Source organism: Zalophus californianus, chromosome 10 (genome assembly GCF_009762305.2).
Source record: "Zalophus californianus isolate mZalCal1 chromosome 10, mZalCal1.pri.v2, whole genome shotgun sequence".
Taxonomy (NCBI): Eukaryota; Metazoa; Chordata; class Mammalia; order Carnivora; family Otariidae; genus Zalophus; species Zalophus californianus.
This window is the reverse complement of record NC_045604.1, coordinates 66,100,148-66,122,116: the sequence shown is the minus strand read 5'-3', so window position 1 is coordinate 66,122,116 and position 21,969 is coordinate 66,100,148. Positions and strand designations below refer to the sequence as shown.

The 21,969-nt window shown below is 38.7% G+C and overlaps 1 protein-coding gene and 1 pseudogene across 8 annotated transcripts in view; both read right to left on the bottom strand.

Annotated features, from left to right (window-relative positions):
- CDC42BPA (CDC42 binding protein kinase alpha) overlaps positions 1–21,969 on the bottom strand; it is a 350,869-nt gene that overhangs the window by 292,086 nt on the left and 36,814 nt on the right. The gene's annotated exons all lie outside the window — the stretch shown is intronic.
- On the bottom strand, positions 3,567–3,662 carry LOC113933803 (annotated as a pseudogene).

The following is a 21,969-nucleotide window of genomic DNA, read 5'->3' as shown; positions in this document are numbered from 1 at the left end:
TTTAACAAAGACAAGAGATGAAGAAGGGTACTATAGGGGGTACTGTATCATAATAAAGGGTTTTATCCATCAAGAAGATCTAACAATTGTAAATATTTATGCCCCCAACTTGGGAGCACCCAAATATATAAATTAATAATAAACATAAAGAAACTCATTGATAAAAATACAATAATAGTAGGGACTTTAACACCCCACTGACACCAATGGACAGATCATCTAAGCAGAAAATCAACAAGGAAACAATGGCCTTGAATGACACATACTGGACTGGATGGGCTTAACAGATATATTCAGAACATTTCATCCTAAAGCAGAATACACAAATACACATTCTTTTCAAGTGTACATGGGACATTCTCCAGAATAGATCACATGCTAGGTCACAAATCAGGCTTCAGCAAGTACAAAAAGATTGACATCATACCATGCATATTTTCAGACCACAATGGTATGAAGCTTGAAGTCAACCACAAGAAAAAATTTGGAAAAAACCACAAATACATGGAGGTTAAAGAACATGCTACTAAAGAATGAATGGGTTAACCAGGAAATCAAAGAAGAAATTTAAAAAATACATGGAAGTGAATGAAAACGAAAACATGACAGTCCAAAACCTTTGGGATGCAGCAAAGGCAGTCCTAAGAGGGAAGTATATTGCAAGAAAAGTCTCAAATACACAATGTAACCTTACACCTAAAAGAGCAGAAAAGGAACAGCAAATAAAGCCTAAAGGCAGAAAAAGGGAAATTATTAATAAAGATTAGAACATAAATAAATGATATAGAAACAAAGATAAAAGAACGGACGAATAAAACTAAGAGCTGGTTCCTCGAAAGAATTAATAAAATTGATAAACCCCTAGCCAGACTTATCAAAAAAGAGAAAAAGCCCAAATAGATAAAATCATGAATCAAAGAGGAGAGATCACAACCAGCCCCACAGAAATACAAACAATTATGAGAGAATACTATGAAAAATTATAAGCTAACCAACTGGGCAACCTGGAAGAAATGGACAAATTCCTAGAAACCCACAAACTACCAAAACTGAAACAGGAAGAAACAGAAAATTTGAACAGATCCAAAACCAGCAAAGAAATTGAATCAGTAGTCAAAAATCTCCCAAAAAACAAACATCCAGGGCCAGATGGCTTCCTGGTGGAATTCTACCAGACATTTAAAGAAGAGTTAATATCTATTCTTCTTAAACTGTTCCAAAAAAAGAGAAATGGAAGAAAACTTTCAAACTCATTCTAGAAAGTCAGCATTACCTTGATTCTAAAACCAAAGACCCCATCAAAAAGGAGAATTTACAGGCCAATATCCCTGATGAACATGGATGCCCAAAATTCTCAGCAAGATACTAGCAAGTTGAATTCAACAGTACATTAAAAGAATTATTCACCACGATCGAGTGGGATTTATTCCTGGGCTGCAGGGGTGGTTCAATATTCACAAATCAATCAACATGATATACCACATTAATTAAAATAAAGGATAGGATCATTATGATTCTCTCAATAGAGGCAGATAACATATTTGACAAAATACAGCAGCCTTTCTTAATAAAAACCCTCAACAACGTAGGGATAGATAGAACATACCTCAACATCATAAAGGCCATATACAAAGACCCACAGCTAATATCATCCTCAATGGGGAAAAACCGAGAGCCTTTCCCTTACGGTCAGGAACAAGACAAGGACGTCCACTCTCACCATTACTATTTAACACAGTACTGGAAGTCAGAGTCTCAGCAACAACCAAACTGGCAAGGAAAAAGTCAAACTTTCACTATTTCAGATGACATGATACTCTACATAGAAAACCCAAAACACCACCAAAAAAACTGCTAGGACTAATACATGAATTCAGCAAAGTTGCAAAATATAAAATCAATGTGCAGAAATCTGTTGCATTTCTATACACCAATAATGAAGCAGCAGAAAATCAAGGAATCAATCCCAATTACAATTGCACCAAAACCAGTAAGATACTTAGGAATAAACCCTTACTAAAGAGGTAAAATATCTGTACTCTGAAATCAACTACAGAACACTTATGAAAGAGAAGTTGAAGAGGACACAAAGAAATGGAAAAGCATTCCATGCTTATGAATTGGAAGAACAAGCATTGTTAAAATTTAAAATGCCTCTACTACTGAAAGTAATCTACACATTTAGTGCAATCCCTATCAAAATAACACCAGCATTTTTTCACAGAGCTAGAACAAACAATCCTAAAATTTGTATGGAACCACAAAAGACCCCAAATAACCAAAGCAATTCTGAAAAAGAAAAACAAAACTGGAGGCATCACAATTCCAGATTTCAAGGTGTATTACAAAGCTGTAGTCATCAAGACAGTATGGTACTGGCATAAGAACAAACACATAGCTCAATGGAAAGAATAGAGAACCAGAAGAGGACCCTCAGCTATATGGTCAGCTAATCTTTGACAGAGCAAGAAAGAATATCCAATGGAAAAAAGACAGTCTCTTCAGTAAATGGTGTTGGGAAAACTGGACAGCTACATGCAAAAGAATGAAACTGGACCACTTTCTTACACCACACACAAAAATAAATTCAAAATGGATGAAAGACCTAAATGTGAAACAGGAAGCCATCAAAATCCTAGGGAAGAACACACAGAGAAACTTCTTTGATTTCAGCCATAGCAAATTCTCACTAGACACATCATCGGAAGCAAGGGAAAGAAGCAAAAATGAACTACTGGGACTTTATCAAGTTAAAAAGCTTCTACACAGCAAAGGAAACAATCAACAAAACTAAAAGGCAGTCTACGGAATGGGAGAAGATATTTGCAAAAGACATCAGATAAAGGGTTAGTATCCGAAATCTATAAAGAACTTATCAAACTCAATACTCAATAATCCAGTTAAAAAATGGGCAGAAGAGATGAATAGACACTCTTCCAGAGAAGATATACAGATGGCCAATAGACACATGAAAAGATGCTCAACCACTCATCATCAGGGAAATAGAAATCAAAACTACAATGAGATACCACCTCACACCTGTCAGAGTGGCTAAAATTAACAATGTGGGAAATAACTGGTATCGGTGAGGAGGTGGAGAAAGGAGAACCCTTGTGCACTGTGGGTGGGAATGCAAACTGGTACAGCCACGCTGGAAAACAGTATGGAGGTTCCGCAAGAAGTTGAACATGGATGAATCTTGAGCACATTATGCTAAGTGAAACAAGCCAGACATTAAAAAGACAAATACTGTTTGCTTGAACTTATAGGAAATATCTAGAACAGGCAAATTCAGAGAGACAGAAAGTAGATCAGAGGTTACCAGGGGCTGGAGGAGGGGAGAACACAGGGAGTTACTGGTCAATCCTTACAGAATTTCTCTTTGGGGTGATGAAAAAGTTTGGGACATAGGGGCGCCTGGGTGGCTCAGTTGTTAAGCGTCTGCCTTCGGCTCAGGTCATGATCCCAGCGTCCTGGGATCAAGTCCCGCACTGGGCTCCCCGTTCGGTGGGAAGCCTGCTTCTCTCTCTCCCTCTGCCCCTCCCCCTGCTCGTGCTCCCTCTCTTGCTGTGTCTCTCTGTCAAATAAATAAATAAAATCTTTATTAAAACTGTTAAGAACAGATACTACACTTGATCTTAGCCAAAAGGCCGAGAAGCGATAAATAAAATCTTTAAAAAAAAAAAAAGTGGGGTGCCTGGGTGGCTCAGTTGTTAAGTGTCTGCCTTCAGCTCAGGTCATGATCCCAGGGTCCTGAGATCGAGGCCTGCATCAGGCTCCCTGCTCAGTGGGAAGTCTGCTTCTCCCTCTCCCACTCCCCCTGCTTGTGTTCCCTCTCTCGCTGTCTCTCTCTGTCAAATAAATAAATTCTTTAAAAATAAAATAAAATAAAATAAATTTAAAAACTTTGGGACATAAATATAGTGGTGATGGGTGTATGACACTGTGAGTGCCATTAAAGCCAATGAACTGTACGCTTAAAAATGGTTAAAATGGCAAATTTTATCATTTAACACATGTTAAGAATTAGTATGATAATATACCAAAACCACTGAATTATATACTTCAAATGAGTGAATTGTTTGGTATATGAATTATATCTCAATAAAGTTTTTTTTTTTTTAAGGAAGAAATCTTAAAAAAAAAAGTGTGATAAGTTGGGTTGATACAGACAGGCCTATTAGAATTGAAAATGGGAGACTAAAAAAATTGTTAACACCAATTTCTACTACTTAAAAGGAGCATTGATTTCTACTATATAACAGGATCACTAAACAAAGGTATCATTCATTCATAACTGACTTCCTCCCAAGGCTAAATCAGAAGTCCAGAAACAGGGTGCTGAGAGCTGAAACTTCAGGCAAATTACAACTTTGATTATTCTAATTTGTAGTAAAAATGAACAAGGAACTAGAACTATTAAATATCTATAGAGGAGTATATAGTTATTATGATACTCAAATAGTATAAAGAAAACAAACCAAAACAATTTGTATTAGTGAGCACTCCATTCAGAATGTCTGAGACAAGTTAAAAGATGCTCTAATACATTAGAGCTGAGAGTTCAGAAATTCAATTATGACAGAACTGACGATTCACAATTTCAACTACTTGAATATTTATTTCTATACTGCATTTGAAAAAATTGATTATACATCTGACTTACTGCCAAAATATCATTAGCAATATTTAACAAAAATAAGTAAGAAAGAAAGCCATGAATTCTATCCACCACAAGGCCATCTCAGGCACTCAGTGTGATTAAAATAATTTTGGATATGTAAGACAAATTGCAAAAAAAAACCCTTTATATTCATTACAGTAGGTGAAAAAGATTTAATAACAGCTATACTACTGCCTCTGACAAAAATCAAGGCCATATAATTCATCTGTTGTACTTCTAGACAATAGACACGTCTCTACTGAGTACATGCTACGTTCAGGGACATTTCACAAAGCGCTACACCATCTAATGATAACAATGCCTTGACTTTCTTTAATGCTGTAGAGTTCAGGGCTTTCACTTGTGGCACATTCTTTGTGAGATATCTACCATGCCACCTCCCTTCCTTCTCTGAAAATCCTTCCTTGATTCTCAGGTCAAGTGTCCATGGAGGAGCCTCAGTTACGAGAAGCGGCGTGGAAAACTGACCAAAGCTGTACAACAAATCCTTTAAAACTGCTCTCAGAATTAGTCTTTGCAGATGGCTATAAGTTGCAGCATAGACATTCAGTAGGTATTGGGGCAAACATTCCACCATGAGGCTAAGAGCAAAGGAGAAAATCATTTGAAAAAGACAGAAAGAGAACAGCAAAGCACATGCATGAAGAGAAGCAAAGACGAATGACAAGAGTTCCGCCAGCTCTTATTCCAGATTCCGGGGGATTCCTGGGCATTTGCTTGCAGTCCTGACTTTAATTCCTCCAACACCCCTGAATGTTATGGTAAATAACCTGTTTTTCTACTCACAGCTACTCAGAGGTAGCATCCAAACTATTACCTATTTGTCATAAAATTCCCTATGGTAAATGTTACAAACCCTTATCTGATGCTGATAAGCAGTATGTGACTCAACTAGTAAGTCACAGTACCTAAGAGGACACACTAACATGGAAGTAATTGTTTTATGTAAATTCTGAAAACCTGTCCCAATTTCAAGAATATGATGTTTTAAGAAAAAAAAAATCCCTTCATTCTTTTCTGAGTGTACCCCATTTTTTAAAGTGCTTCTGGGCAACAAAATGACTTAGTATTGAGGACAAACTTTGTGTGATAATAATGATCCTAGCAGGGACCATTTCATTAAAAGCTGTCTAAGCCAAAGAACATGCTAAGCACTTGTCCTACATTATCTCTCATTCTCATCATCATTCAGAATAAGTATTATTATTCCCATTTTCCGGGGCGGGGGGGAAGACACAGGTTCAGAAAGGTAAAATAAATTGCTGAAGATCACACTGCTAATCAGTGACACAAATAGAATTCAAACTCTGATCACTCAGGTTCCAAAGCCTTTCTAGTATTCCACGCTGCCTTTTTCTTCCCAAAAGTTTTGAAATAAACATAGATGCGAAAATTAAGAGACTCAAATACAAAATAATTCTACGTTTAAAAAAAAGAAAAAGATCTCTTTGAAACAGGAAAGACAAAAACATATTTCCATCTGAGCCCCCAGCATACTACCTGATTCACCATACACTGTTGAGTAAATGGATAAATGAATAAATTATTCTAAAAGAAAAATTCAAATTTCCAATATGAAATGCCAGGTACACCTTGCAAGGTATACCTTCTTCTCTGGTGAACGTAGCCCAAGATCTAAACATAGAGCCTCCTTCAATCCAGCCTCCAGCCTCCCTCCTCCTCACAGCTGCTGTCCAGGCCTGAGAAGAACACAGGCTGCTGGATGCAAGCCACTGGTGACAGCTACCATGGACCAAGAAAGGTACCAAAAGTTCAAGGTTCCAAGAGAAAAAGGAAGTGGAGAAGGAGAGGTACAAGCGAGCAGATGGGGAATAAAGGCAGAGCCCAAAGGTACAGGGAAGCCTGGAAGAGAACAGGGAGTACTGGAGCAAGAGATTTTAACCTTCCCCTCACCTGTGATCCTTGCTTTCTCCCTTTCCTCTCAAACTTCTCCATCTTCTCCCCCTTATGCTTTCCAAGGCACATGCTTCCACTGTGGGCACGGCTGCTCATGTACAGTGGAGGGACAGGAGAGGCAGGACGCATACTAGGGCAGGAGGAGGCAGCCATCCATGCAGAAGGGTGAGCTGGACAGGAAGTACGAGGTACGATGACAAGAGAGGGTTCTGAAGCCACATTAAAGCTTTTACCACCTGTAGCGAGTTCTGGGTCTAGATTCTTGAATAAAACATATTGGGTACTCCAAAATTAATATACAGTTAAATATTATTGAAAGAGAATGTGATTATACACTAGCCCCTTGTAATCTACAAAGAAAAAGGTTACAAGTGGTATGTTTCCGATTTTTGGCAACTACAGATACTTGAAAGCAAGTGTTAAGACTGCATCCTACTCACTTTTAAGTACCTAAAATAGTATCTTTGACAGAGTGGGGTTTTCAATTTTTAATAATTGAGTTATTAGTGAAAGAAATTTCTAAGTAGTCCATATAGTTTTGGCAACTTAGTAAATAAGCAAAGGTAAAACAGAATCACACATATATAACCACAGAACAGACATATAAAACACATGCTGAATAAAACAGTGAGAAATTTTAAATATACATCCAAACTCAAATAAGACAAAAGAGAGAGACAGAGGAAAATCCCCAAGAGCCAGAACTACAGAGAGAAGTCCAATCAAAATTTTAAACACAGGAATAAATGCTGTGAAAGGCTTTAGGAAAGAGCCGAGATGTCCATCAACAGATGAATGGATAAAGTAGATGTGGTACATACATACAATGGTATATTACACAGCCATAAAAAAACGAAATCTTGCCCTTTGCAACGATGAGAATGGAACTACAGGGTACTATGCTAAGCGAAATAAATCCATCAGAGAAAAAAATTCTGATATGTGGAATTTAAGAAACAAGGCAGAGGGTCATGGGGAAGAGAGGAAAAAATAAAGACAAAACCAGAGAGGGAGACAAACCATAAGAGACTCTTAATCCTAGAAAACAAAATGAGGGTTGCTGGAGGGGAGAGGGGTGGATGGATGGGGTAATTGGGTGATGGACATTGGGGAGGGTATGTGTTGTAATGAGCCCTAGGTATTACAGAAGATGATGAATCACTGACCTGTACTCCTGAAACAAATAATGATATGCTAATTAACTGAATTTAAATTTTTAAATTTTTAAAAAAAGCTTTCGGAAATCCTGGCCCTGGACACAGGCCCTACTAGAGGGACAAGGAAACATAAGGTATTGCTGATGACCTCAGAGAGGTAGAGAACTGAAGTCAAAACCCTGACTAAGGAACCCAGGACTGTTTCTCCATGTAAGAAAATAACAAAAATTCTGAATCTTGGACTAGATAGGCAACCCAGGGTGGGAGCTGGGGGTAGTTCAAAGGTAGAGCACGTACAAGTTTGGAGGCTGAATCTATACTGCTCAGGTGGTAAAAGAATCCTTAGCCAAAAAATTAATATGAAATCTAGTCCCTACCCCACAGAGCAAAAGCACTCAGGGGGAAGAGAACTCAACCCAGAAAAATCTACCCCAATCAAAAGTGAGCTCATGAGGAGGAGCAAGATGGTGGAGGAGTAGGAGACCTAAATTTCATCCGGTCCCAGGAATTCAGCTACATAAGGATCAAACCATTCTGAACACCTAAAAACTCAAGAGGAGATCGAAGAAAAGAACAGAAACAACTCTCTGAACAGAAAAGCGACCACTTTCCAGAAGGAAGGACCTAGGAAGAAGTGAATTGGAGGCAGTATTTGGGAAGATAGATGGCGGGGGAGGGGGGCCTCCATCAGCCGCTACTGGCAAGTGATAGAGCTGCGGAGCACAAAATCGGAAATTTTAGAAGTCGGCTCTGCTGAGGGACGTCGCTCCACTGGCTAAGCGGGGGGATGGATCCCTCGCTGGGACAGTGTGGTCTCACAACCCTCCGGGTCACAGAAAGACAGGGGTGCCTAAGTGTGGCAGAGCTCCCAGGTATCGGAGCAGGGAAGCCGGCTGCAGAGACGGAGCCGAGGCATGGGCTCTCAGCTTGGGGTTACCATAAACCGTGATCCGCGGCACAGTCAGGCCACTGCTCTTCCAGCAGGGACCCAAGAAGCGGCAGATGCAGGCAGACTCCCCTTCCTCCCCGGGAGGAGCGGCGCGGAAGCAAACTGCAAAAATCGGCTGGGTTTGGAGACTCCACACAGGGTCGAGCGCCAGAGACAGAAACGCTCGGTCACAGGCCCGGTGAGCACGGAGTGCAGCCGGAGACTGGGGAGGAGTGACTGCTCTTCTCTGGGGGCTCACTGAGGAGCAGGGCCCCGAGTTCTCGGCTTCTCCAGGGGGAAGATTGGGAGGCCGCCATTTTCACTCTCGTTCTCCAAAGCTATACAGAAAGCTTGCAGGGAACAAAAGCTCCCGAGACCAAAGCCGATCAGATTATGTAGCGGGACCCGGCAAGGGTGGGGCACTTCCGCCTCCGGCAAAGACATTTGGGAACCACAGCAACAGGCCCCTCTCCCAAAAGATCAGCAAGAACAGCCAGCCAAGACCAAGTTTACCGATAAATGAGAAGGGCAGAACTCCTGCACTAGGGGAACTCTGCACATAGAATCCATGGCTTTTTTCCCATGACTCCTTAGTCTTTCCAAGTTAATTTTTTTCTTTTCTTTTCTAATTTTTCTTTTTCCCATTTTCAGCCAACATCTTATCAATCCCTTTTTTAAAAATTCTTTTTTTATTTTCCATTTTTAGAGTCATATTCTATCCCTTCATAGTAGTTAACCTTATTTTTGGTATATATATATGTGTGTGTGTGTGTGTGTGTGTGTGTGTGTGTGTGTGTGTGTGTGTGTGTGTGTGTGTGTGTGTGTGTGTGTGTGTGTGTATGTATGTATATAAGTTGTTCTCTTTTTCAAATTTTGGGATACAGTTTCTTCTAACAGACCAAAATATTATCCTAAATCTCTAGTGTATGCATTTGTTCTAGTCTCCTGCCTGATCACATTCTCTCCCTTTTTTTTTAATCCTCTTCTTTCTTTTTTGAACCAACTTCTTACCAATTCCTTTTATAAAATCTTTTAGACTTTTCATCTTTACAGTCCTATTCCATCCCTTCATATTTACCCTTTTTTTTATTATGTTATGTTAATCACCATACATCATTAGTTTTTGATGTAGTGTTCCATGATTCATTATTTGCGTATAACACCCAGTGCTCCATGCAGAACGTGCCCTCTTTAATACACATCACCAGGCTAACCCATCCTCCCAACCCTCTCCCCTCTAGAACCCTCAGTTTGTTTTTCAGAGTCCATCGTCTATATTTACCCTTATTTTTGTACATATATAAGTTTTCCTTTCTTTAAAATTTTGGGAGGCACTTTCTTCTAACAGACCATAATATGCCCAAATTCTAGGGTGTGGCACTGATCTATGCACCAGCCTAATCATATTTGATCATATTCTGTCTTTGTTTTTTTGTTTGTTTGCTTTTTACCTTTTTCTTTTTCTTTCTTTTTTTTTTTCTTTTTTCTTTATTTCCATTTCGTTTCCCCCAGTTTCAGGTCTCTTCTGATTTGTTTAGTGTATATTTTTCTGGGGTCGTTGTAACCCGCTTAGCATTTTGTTCTCTCATTAATCTATTCTCCTCTGGACAAAATGACAAGATGGAAAAATCACCACAAAAAAAAAAGGACAAGAGGCAGTACCGACTGCCAGGGACCTAATCAATACAACCTGATCAATACGGACATTAGTAAGAGGTCGGAACTAGAGTTCAGAATGACGATTTTAAAGATACTAGCTGGGCTTGAAAAAAGCATGGCACATATCAGAGAAACACTTTCTGGGGAAATAAAAGAACTAAAATCTAACCAAGTTGAAATCAAAAAGGCTATTAATGAGGTGCAATCAAAAATGGAGGCTCTAACTGCTAGGATGAATGAATCAGAAGAGAGAATTAGTGATACAGAAGACCACATGATGGAAAATAAAGAAGCTGAGAAAAAGAAAGATAACTACTGAATCAAGAGGGCAGAATCTGAGAGATAAGTGATATGATAAGACGAAACAACATTGGAATAATTGGGATCCCAGAAGAAGAAGAAACAGAGAGAGGGGCAGAAGGTATATTGGAGCAAATTTTAGCAGAGAACTTCCCTAATTTGGGGAAGGAAACAGGAATCAAAATCCAGGAGGCAGAGAGAAGCCCCCTCAAAATCAATAAAAATAGGTCAACACCCCGACATCTAATAGTAAAACTTACGAGTCTCAGAGACAAAGAGAAAATCCTGAAAGCAGCTTGGGACAAGAGATCTGTAACCTACAATGGTAGAAACATTAAACTGGCAACAGACCTATCCACAGAGAACTGGCAGGCCAGAAAGGACTGGCATGATATACTCAGAGCACTAAAGGAGAAAAATATGCCACCAAGAATACTATATCCAGCTAGGCTGTCACTGAAAATAAAAGAAGAGATAAAAAGCTTCCAGGACAAACAAAAACTAAAGGAAATTGCAAACTGGAAACCAGCCCTACAAGAAATATAGAAAGGGGTCCTCTAAGCAAAGAGAGAGCCTAAGAGTAACATAAACCAGAAAGGAACAGAGACAATATACAGTAACAGTCACCTTACAGGCAATACAATGGCACTAAATTCCTATCTTTCAATAGTTACCCTGAATGTAAACGGGCTAAATACCCCAATCAAAAGACAAAGGCTATCAGATTGGATAAAAAAAACAAGACCCCTCGATATGCTGTCTGCAAGAGACTCATTTTAGACCCAAAGACACCCCCACATTGAAAGTGAGGGGGTGGAAAACCATTTACCATGCTAATGGACACCAAAAGGAAGCTGGGGTGGCAAATCTTGTATCAGAGAAGTCAGATTTTAAACCAAAGAGATGAGGAAGGACACTATATCCTACTTAAAGGATCTATCCAACAGGATCTAACAACTGTAAATATCTATGCCCCTAACATGGGAGCAGCCAAATATATAAACCAATTAATAACAAAAGCAAAGAAACACATCAACAACAATACAGTAATAGTGGGGGACTTTAACGCCCCCCTCACTGAAATGGACAGATCATCTAAGCAAAAGATCAACAAGGAAACAAACACTTTAAATGACACACTGGACCAAATGGACTTCACAGACATATTCAGAATATTCCATGCCAAAGCAACAGAATACACATTCTTCTCTAGTGCCCATGGAACATTCTCCAGAATAGATCACATCTTAGGTCACAAATCAGGTCTCAACCGGTACCAAAAGATTGGGATCATTCCCCGCATATTTTCGGACCACAGTGCTTTGAAACTAGAACTCAATCACAAGAGGAAAGTCGGAAAGAACTCAAATACATGGAGGCTAAAGAACATTCTACTAAAGAATGAATGGGTCAACCAGGAAATTAAAGAAGAATTTAAAAAAATTCACGGAAACCAATGAAAATGAAAACACAACTGTTCAGAATCTTTGGGATGCAGCAAAGGCAGACCTAAGAGGAAAGTATATAGCAATACAAGCCTTTCTCAAGAAACCCCAAGAAAGGTCTCAAATATACAACCTAACCCTACACCTAAAGGAGCTGGAGAAAGAACAGCAAATAAAGCCTAAAGCCAGCAGGAGAAGAGAAATACTAACGATCAGAGCAGAAATCAATGAAATAGAAACCAAAAGAACAGTAGAACAGATCAACGAAACTAGGGGCTGGTTCTTCGAATATTAACAAGACTGATAAACCCCTGGCCAGACTTATCAAAAAGAAAAGAGAAAGAACCCAAATAAATAAAATCATGAATGAAAGAGGGGAGATCACAACCAACACCAAAGAAATACAAATAATTATAAGAACATAATATGAGCAACTATATGCCAGCAAATTAGACAATCTGGAAGAAATGGATGCATTCCTAGAGCTGTATCAACTACTAAAACTGAACCAGGAAGAAATAGAAAACCTGAACAGACGTATAACCACTAAGGAAATTGAAGCAGGCGTCAAAAATCTCCAACAAATTGGCCCAGGGCCAGATGGCTTCCCAGGGGAATTCTACCAAACATTTAAAGAAGAATTAATACCTATTCTCCTGAAACTGTTCCAAAAAAATAGAAACGGAAGGAAAACTTCCAAACTCGTTTTATGAGGCCACCATTACCTTGATCCCAAAACCAAAGACCCCATCAAAAAGGAGAATTACAGACCAATAACCTTGATGAACATGGATGCAAAAATTCTCACCAAAATACTACCCAATAGGATCCAAAGTACATTAAAAGGATTATGCACCACGACCAAGTGGGATTTATTCCTGGGCTGCAAGGTTGGTTCAACATCCACAAATCAATCAATGTGATACAATACATTAATAAAAGAAAGAACAAGAACCATAGGATCCTCTCAATAGATGCAGAAAAGGCATTTGACAAAGTACAGCATCCTTTCTTGATCAAAACTCTTCAGAGTATAGGGATAGAGGGTCATGTCAATATCATAAAATATCATAAATATCATAAAACCCATCTATGAAAAACCCAGGGCAAATATCATTCTCAATGGGGAAAAACTGAGAGCTTTCCCCCTAAGGTCAGGAACACGGTAGGGATGTCCACTATCACCACTGCTGTTCAACATAGTACTAGAAGTCCTAGACAAAGCAATCAGACAACAAAAAGAAATAAAAGGCATCCAAATTGGTAAAGAAGTCAAACTCTCACTCTCTGCAGATGATATGATACTTTATGTGGAAAACCCAGAAGACTCCACCCCAAAACTGCTGGAACTCATACAGGAATTCAGAAGTGGCAGGATATAAAATCAATGCACAGAAATCAGTGGCATTCCTATACACCAACAACGAGACAGAAGAGAGAGAAATTAAGGAGTCGATCCCATTTACGATTGCACCCAAAACCATAAGATATCTAGGAATAAATCTAACCGAAGAGGCAAAGGATCTGTCCTCAGAAAACTATAAAATACTCATAAAAGAAATTGAGGAAGACACAAAGAAATGGAAAAACGTTCCATGCTCATGGATTGGAAGAACAAATATTGTGAAGATGTCAAGGCTACCTAGAGCAATCTACACATTCAATGCAATCCCCATCAAAATACCATCCACTTTTTTCAACGAAATGGAACAAATAATCCTAAAATGTGTATGGAACCAGAAAAGACCTCGAATAGCCATCGGAATGTTGAAAAAGAAAAGCAAAGCTGGCGGCATCACAATTCCAGACTTCCAGCTCTATTACAAAGCTGTCATCATCAAGACAGTATGGTACTGGCACAAAAACAGACACATAGATCAATGGAACAGAATAGAGAGCCCAGAAATGGACACTCAACTCTATGGTTAACTTGTCTTCGACAAAGCAGGAAAGAATGTCCAATAGAAAAAAGACAGTCTCTTCAACAAATGGCGTTGGGAAAATTGGACAGCCACATGCAGAAGAATGAAACTGGACCATTTCCTTACACCACGCACAAAAATAGACTCAAAATGGTTGAAAGACCTCAATGTGAGACAGGAGTCCATCAAAATCCTAAAGAAGAACATAGGCAGCAACCTCTTCGACCTCAGCCACAGCAACTTCTTCCTAGAAACATCGCCAAAGGCAAGGGAAGCAAGGGCAAAAATGAACTATTGGGACTTCAACAAGATAAAAAGCTTTTGCACAGCAAAAGAAACAGTCAACAAAACGAAAAGAGAACCGACAGAATAGGAGAAGATATTTGCAAATGACATATCAGATAAAGGGCTAGTATCCAAAATCTATAAAGAACTTATCAAACTCAACACCCAAAGAACAAATGATCCAATCAAGAAATGGGCAGAAGACATGAACAGTCATTTTTCCAAAGACGACATCCAAATGGCCAACAGACACATGAAAAAGTGCTCAACATCACTCGGCATCAGGGAAATCCAAATCAAAACCTCAATGAGATACCACCTCACACCAGTCAAAATGGCTAAAATTAACAAGTCAGGAAACGACAGATGTTGGCAGGGATGTGGAAAAAGGGGAACCTTCTTACACTGTTGGTGGGAATGCAAGCTGGTGCAGCCACTCTGGAAAACAGTATGGAGGTTCCTCAAAAAGTTGAAAATAGAGCTACCATAGGACCCAGCAATTGCACTACTGGGTATTTACCCCAAAGACACAAATGTAGGGATCCGAAGGGGTACGTGCATCCCGATGTTTATAGCACCAATGTCACAACAGCCAGACTGTGGAAAGAGCCAAGATGTCCATTAACAGATGAATGGATAAAGAAGATGTGGTGTATATATACAATGGAATATCATGCAGCCATCAAAAGGAATGAGATCTTGCCATTTGCAACAACGTGGATGGAACTGGAGGGTGTTATGCTGAGCGAAATAAGTCAATCAGAGAAAGACATGTATCATATGACCTCACTGATATGAGGAATTCTTAATCTCGGGAAACAGAGGGTTGCTGGAGTGGGGGTGGGGAGGGATGGGATGGCTGTGTGATAGACATTGGGGAGGGTATGTGCTATGGTGAGCACTGTGAATTGTGTAAGACTGTTGAATCACAGACCTGTACCTCTGAAACAAATAATACTTTATATGTTAAAAAAAAAAGAAGAAGAAGATAGTAGGAAGGGAAAAATGAAGGGGGGAAATCGGAGGGGGAGACGAACCATGAGAGACTATGGACTCTGAGAAACAAATTGAGGGTTCTAGAGGGGAGGGGGGGGAGGATGGGTTAGCCTGGTGATGGGTATTAAAGAGGGCACATTCTGCATGGAGCACTGGGTGTTATATGCAAGCAATGAGTCATGGAACACTACATTAAAAACTAATGATGTAATGTATGGTGATTAACATAACATAATAAAAAAAAAATGAGCTCGCAATCTAAAACTTTAAACCCAATGAGGAAATAGTCCACCATTGTTATGAAAAGTTGGCAAGCAAAACAAACAGATTAGTACCCAGGAACTCAAGAGGTAAGTACAATCTGAAAATACCATAAAGTAAGTGGGTAACAATGATTAAAGAGATAGAACATAAATGGTAAAGAAAACAAATTATGCAAATTAACCAAATAAAACTTTAAGATATGAAAAGTATAGTCACTGAAATTTAATGTTATGTTGTCATAACATGTGCATATCAGATTATTGAAGTCACCAACTTACTTCTCTATACCTGTTTTTAAGTATCCAAACCTTATTTAAAAAGAAAAAGAGGGGCGCCTGAGTGGCTTAGTCGTTAAGCGTCTGCCTTCGGCTCAGGTCATGATCTCAGGGTCCTGGGATCAAGCCCCGCATCAGGCTCCCAGCTCGGCGGGAAGTTGTCCCTCTCCCACTCCCCCTGCTTGTGTTCCCTCTCTTTCTGTCTCTCTCTCTCTCTCTCTCTCTGTCAAATATAGAAATAAAATCTTAAAAAAAAAAAAGAAAAAAGAAAAGAAAAAGAAACACTCTAAACCAATACTCCAAAACAGGGGGAGGTTAACAGGGAGTGGGGAAGGATGTGCTGTTACAGGTGAATCCTGGACCTCCTCAAGAATATAGCATAAGACTATGAACTCCTCCCCAGAAAAAGCACATATACTTCAAATTTTAAATATCACACAAAAGATTACTAGATATCTCATAAACTTAGATTAAGAAATCATTTTCTAAAGAATATTTCATATATAGACATATTTCAGTATTTACTATTAAGTATAAATTTAAACCAAATTATATGTCATCAAAGAAAATATCACCTGGTTAAAAAAAAAAAAAAAATAGAAAAAAGCCTTTTAAGCCACAGGATATCCTGAGAACATCCTTGAACCTGTACCCAGCATCAAGAAATTCTACTTCCCATGACACACAGCAAAAACAATAACTCAGGATATGGTGTTCAAATGACAGGGTGAAATTTAAATTTGCTGCACAGATTTAAAAACATCTCACCTAAACATTAATCTAAAACTTTCCCATTCCTACAATAAATGTGACTTTCATAACAACAAGTGACGGCAAGTTAACAAACCAGCTACTTTATTCTACAGATTTTTAGCAAATTTCATTAAATCACTTTCTTACACAGAAAGGCTAAAGGAAGAATTTCATTTATATGAAAATAGAATGGTTAATTGTTAATGGTTAAAAGTGTAGGCTTTGGGGGGGGCGGGGGGCGCCTGGGCAGCTCAGTGGGTTAAGCGACCAGACTCTCGGTTTCAGGTCAGGTCATGATCTCAGGGTCGTTAGATCGAGCCCCGTGTTGGGCTTCATGCTCAGCAGGAAATCTACTTCAAGATTTTCTCTCTTCCCCTCCCCCAACTTGCTCACTCTCTCTAAAATAAATAAATAAATCTTAAAAAAAACATAGGCTCTGGCATCGAAGCTCTGAAGAGTTAGTCTGACTGACCCTCACCACCTGTGAGACTGTGAAAAGGGGGAGTTTACGCATCTGTACAGGCACCTGTACCTCATAATTCTCAGTCACGGGGATGTAATAAACAACTAATGCTAAGTACAGAGGGTCCCCAACTTAAGATGGTTTAACTTAACAATTTTCAGCTTTACAATGGTGTGAAAGCAACATACGATCAGTAGAAACCATACTTGGAATTTTGAATTTGGATCTTTTCCCAGGCTAGTGATAAGATCCTGTTCCGAGATGCTGGGCAGCGGCCACAGCTCCCAGTCGGCCCCGCAATCACGACTGCAAACAACAGGTACGCTTAGGACCATTCCGTTGATCACTTTCAGTACAGTATTGGGTAAGTTATGTCAGATATTCAGCACTTTTATAGACTTAGCATTAAACGATTTTGCCCAGGCTCGTGTGAGTGTTCTGAGCAAGTTTAAGTTGGGCTAGGCTAAGCCAGGACGTTTGGTAGATTAGACGTAGTAAATGCATTTTCAACTTAGGATATTTTCAAATTATGATAGGTTTAGTGGGAAGTAACTCCATTGTAAGTCGAGCAGATCTATAATAAGTGAAGTACCTGGAACATGGAAGGATTCAAAAGTTATTAGCTGGTATTATTAAAAGAATCTTTAGTGCCACTTATTACCTATTGGATCGTAAGTGTACTACCTCTCTGGACCCCAGATTCTCCTTTTCTCTGAAACTAGAAATACTAATGCAGAGTTGCAAGAATAAAACATTTTTAAACTGAGCTACTTTCTTTCAAGGATCTCAAAACATGTATTTTAAAAATCTGATGATCTGAAGAAGGTCCTCTAAGTTCTAAGGTGTATGATGAGCATTCAGGGGACAAGAAAATGCCTACGTAATATCCCAAAAACAGCATAACTGAAAAGGAAAATGACAAGAAATAAAAGTCTCAGGAATTCAAGGGAATAGATCTGTTTCATTCACTACTTTAAAACCTGTTATTCTATAAATCACTGTGAAATAAATTAATATTGTGGCATTGTGGCAAACAGTCTAGTTACCTCCTAACAACTCTTCTTCCCTTCCTCCTCACTAACGGACCCCAGATTTGGGGACAGGGGTAGCCATATGCTCTGCCCCAGATGCTGAATTATAGTTGATATATGCCAACCATGGCCACCCCTTCCCCCTTTTCCCATTGTTTGGTCAGGCCTCTGTGTGCAACCTGCTTGTGACCAATGAGGTAAAGGGCCTGAGGTCTTCTGAGAAATTTTTTCTCCCTGATAAGTAAGAAGAATAAAGAGAAAACCCTTTCTCAAAGATTCCCTTCCTTTCTCCTTAGGATGTTACAGTGATGGTGTGCTTTTCCAGGAGCTGTCCTGCACCCATTAGCGGAAAGCCCCGCCAATCTAACTCTGAAACTGCTGAGCCAGAGAACCAACTCTGTGATTGCCTGCCTCGAGACTTCTCATTTAACAGTAAATGTCCTTGTGCTTTCAGCCACTGTTACTTGGAGTCTCTGTAACTTACAGCTAATAAGCACACCTTGAGTGTTACAAATATTAAGCACAAATTCAAACTATAATTCTATCCTGTAACAGATAATATTCTGCAGAAATTGTGTCAAGTTCCACCCTAGTCAATAACGTTACTTCTGCATTTATTAACTGAAACTATACATGTCTGTAGCACTTTTCTAGCTTCTCCCAAATTAGGTCATCAGAATAGTATTCATCATGTTAAGATTCATTCCCTTTAACAAGCTCAGCATTTTATATTCCTCCTCCTTCTCTCCTCTATGGAAACTTTAAATTAGAAAAAAAAAAAGAAAGAAAGAAAGCATAGGCATAATCCTTACTCTATTCCTAGTCTTAAGAGATCTTAGACACCAGACTACAACATGGGAAACAATTTTTGAAAACCAGCACAAAATAATAATTTTTAAAATCACAAAAGAATAATAACTCCTTACTAAAAGCTTACTATGTAACAAGTTCTGTTTAAATGCTTTGCATATACCAACTTGCCTCACAACAACTCCTGAGGATAGGTGCCATCATTAGCTTCACTTTAGAAACAAGAAAACAGAAGCAAGATAATTTAAATTATTTCACTTAGTTTTTTCTTACTACTTTTTGACTAATTTTTTATAATTTTGCTGGCTTTTAGTCAAATAAATGAAGGAACTGGGATTTGAACCCAGACTCTCTAGCAGACTGTCTTTAGTGCATCAGAAAGGGCAGAAAAATATTGACTTGGACTTGTTGAGGAAGGCATAACAAGAGAAGTAAAACTTAAAATGGCTATTGCAAATTTAGGGAAGAAAAGTTAGTCAAGCTAATGTATCAGATAAAGTTTGCTCTAAGAAAATTAGTACACTTTGTTTACATAGCTCTTTCAGCCAAGAATTCACATTTAGTGTTGAATGACATAACTAATCCATGAATGATATCCCTACTGATTTCCAATTCATTTCCAATCAGTTACCCAGAGAGATAAACAGAATATATAATTCTACAAAATGAAGTTAATTTAGGAACCCAGTGGTCTCTTAAAACGTAAATACTTATCAAAGGCCTGTGGAAACATGGAATATTACAATGGTATTTTAATGTTTTAGGAATATTTCCTGGCCCTTAATCATTTTAGAAACATACAACCTGGTCTGTATCATCTATCATGTATGCAATTCACACAGATGCAATCAGCTAAGGGGTGATAGAGATCTGTTAATGAATATCTACACACCTAGCTAATAGGCAGTCTGAAGCAAAAGATACAGTACAAAGAATTCTGAACCATTTGTACAAATCGCATTCACTGGGCATTTACAGTGAGCCAGGCACCAAGTACTTAATCAAATGCTTTAAAACTGCAAAATTATAGTTAAAATGTATCTAATCTCTTTGAAAAGTTTTATTTTTTTAAAGTATGCATTAAAAAGAAATCCCCAGGGGCACCTGGGTGGCTCAGTCGTTGGGCATCTGCCTTTGGCTCAGGTCATGATCCCGGGGTCCTGGGATCGAGCCCCACATCAGGCTCCCTGCTCCATGGGAGGCCTGCTTCTCCTTCTCCCACTCCCCCTGCTGTGTTCCCTCTCTTGCTGTCTCTTTCTCTGTCAAATAAATAAGTAAAATATTAAAAAAACAAAACAAAAAACCCAGGGCTCCTGGTGGCTCGGTCAGTCAGTTAGTTGTTAAGGTCATGATCCCAGGGTCCTGGGATGGAGCCCCGTATCGCATCGGGCTCTCTGCTCAGCAGGAAGCCTGCTTCTCCCTCTCCCTCTGCCTGCTCTGCCTACTTGTGCTCGTGTAGGCACACGCTCTGCCAAATAAATAAAATCTTTTTAAAAATAAGAAAAAGAGATCCCAATATGATATGTGATTGAGGTTCCTACAGTTGTTTCTAAAGCTTAGCAGCAAGACAAATGCAAAGTAACCAAGAAAATATTTTACATCACAAACAGTAGATAGGTATGGGTTTATTCCTATCAGATATCAAAACATTATATAAAGCTATAGTAAATAAAAGAGTGTGGTAAAGAGACTAATATAGAGGTTGGCAAATTTTCTGTAGAGGCCACAGTAAATAGTTTAGGCTTTGTCAAAATTCGGCCCTTGTATCATGAAAGCAAACAATAACAATATATAAACAAATGGGCAGGTCTATGTTCCAATAAGTCTTTATTTACAAAAACAGGCCATGAGCCAGATTTGTCCAATGTGTTGTATATTGCTGAACCCTTGACCAACAAAACAAAAATAAGCTCAGAAGTACGTCCACAATTATCTGAAAATTTAGTGTAAATTCAAGAGGAATTTCAAATCAGGGGGGAAAGACAGACTACGGGGGCGGGGGGCGGAATCAACCTACACTTCATACAACTCAAAAAATAGTATCATTGAAGGAATAAATATTTGTGAAAACTGCAGTACTGCTAGGAGAAAGTACTGGAGCGTATTCCTGTAATCCTGAAGTGCAGGATACTTTCTTAGCAAAACAGAGCCATATGGCCAAAAGCCATAAAAGAAAAAATGTGCTAAATTTACTCACATAAAAACTTAAGTCTTGGGTGCCTGGTGGCTCAGTCGTTAAGCGTCTGCCTTCAGTCCTGGGATGGAGTCCCACATTAGGCCCCCTGCTCGGCAGGAAGCCTGCTTCTCCCTCTCCTACTCCCCCTGCTTGTGTTCCTGCTCTCACTATCTCTCTGTCAAATAAATAAATAAATAAATAAATAAATAAATAAATAAATCTTTAAAAAAAAACTTAAGTCTTATGTAAGGTTAAAGTTAACGTGAACAAAGTTAATTTTAAAAAACATGAAAAAACGAATTTGCATCAAATACTTATTTAACAAGAATTTATATAAAGAACATGTGGTTTTTACACATGAATAAAAGGCTAGCATTAGAAAAATGAGCAGGAATATACCACTTATGTGCACATAAGTGCACATAGCCAAAAAAAATAAAATGAGCAGGGTATATGAATGGGTAATTAAAAAAATCATATGAAAAATGTCCAACACCTGGAAGTAAATTAGAGATTAATATATTATATAAATAAATATAAGTAATAATTACTGACTGTGGGATAGGAAGAAAAAAAAAGATTTGTAATATCCCGTTCCTGGAAAACAGGCATGCTCAAATACCATTATTTGGAGTTTAAAATGGTATTGACTTTTGGGGAAGGATACATTGCAATAACTTTTAGTATTTTAAATATGTATTCCATTTGCCCCACTTCTGTGTATCTACAAAGATACACGAACAAGTCCTGTAACACTGTATGTTAGAACAAAAATCCAGAAACTATCTAAGACATGTAAGGAAATGGTATCAAATTATACCATAAATTGTATAACAAAGATTATGCAGTCAATAAAAAAATGCAGTAGACCTATGTAAATTAACAGGGAAGCATCTTTAGGGCA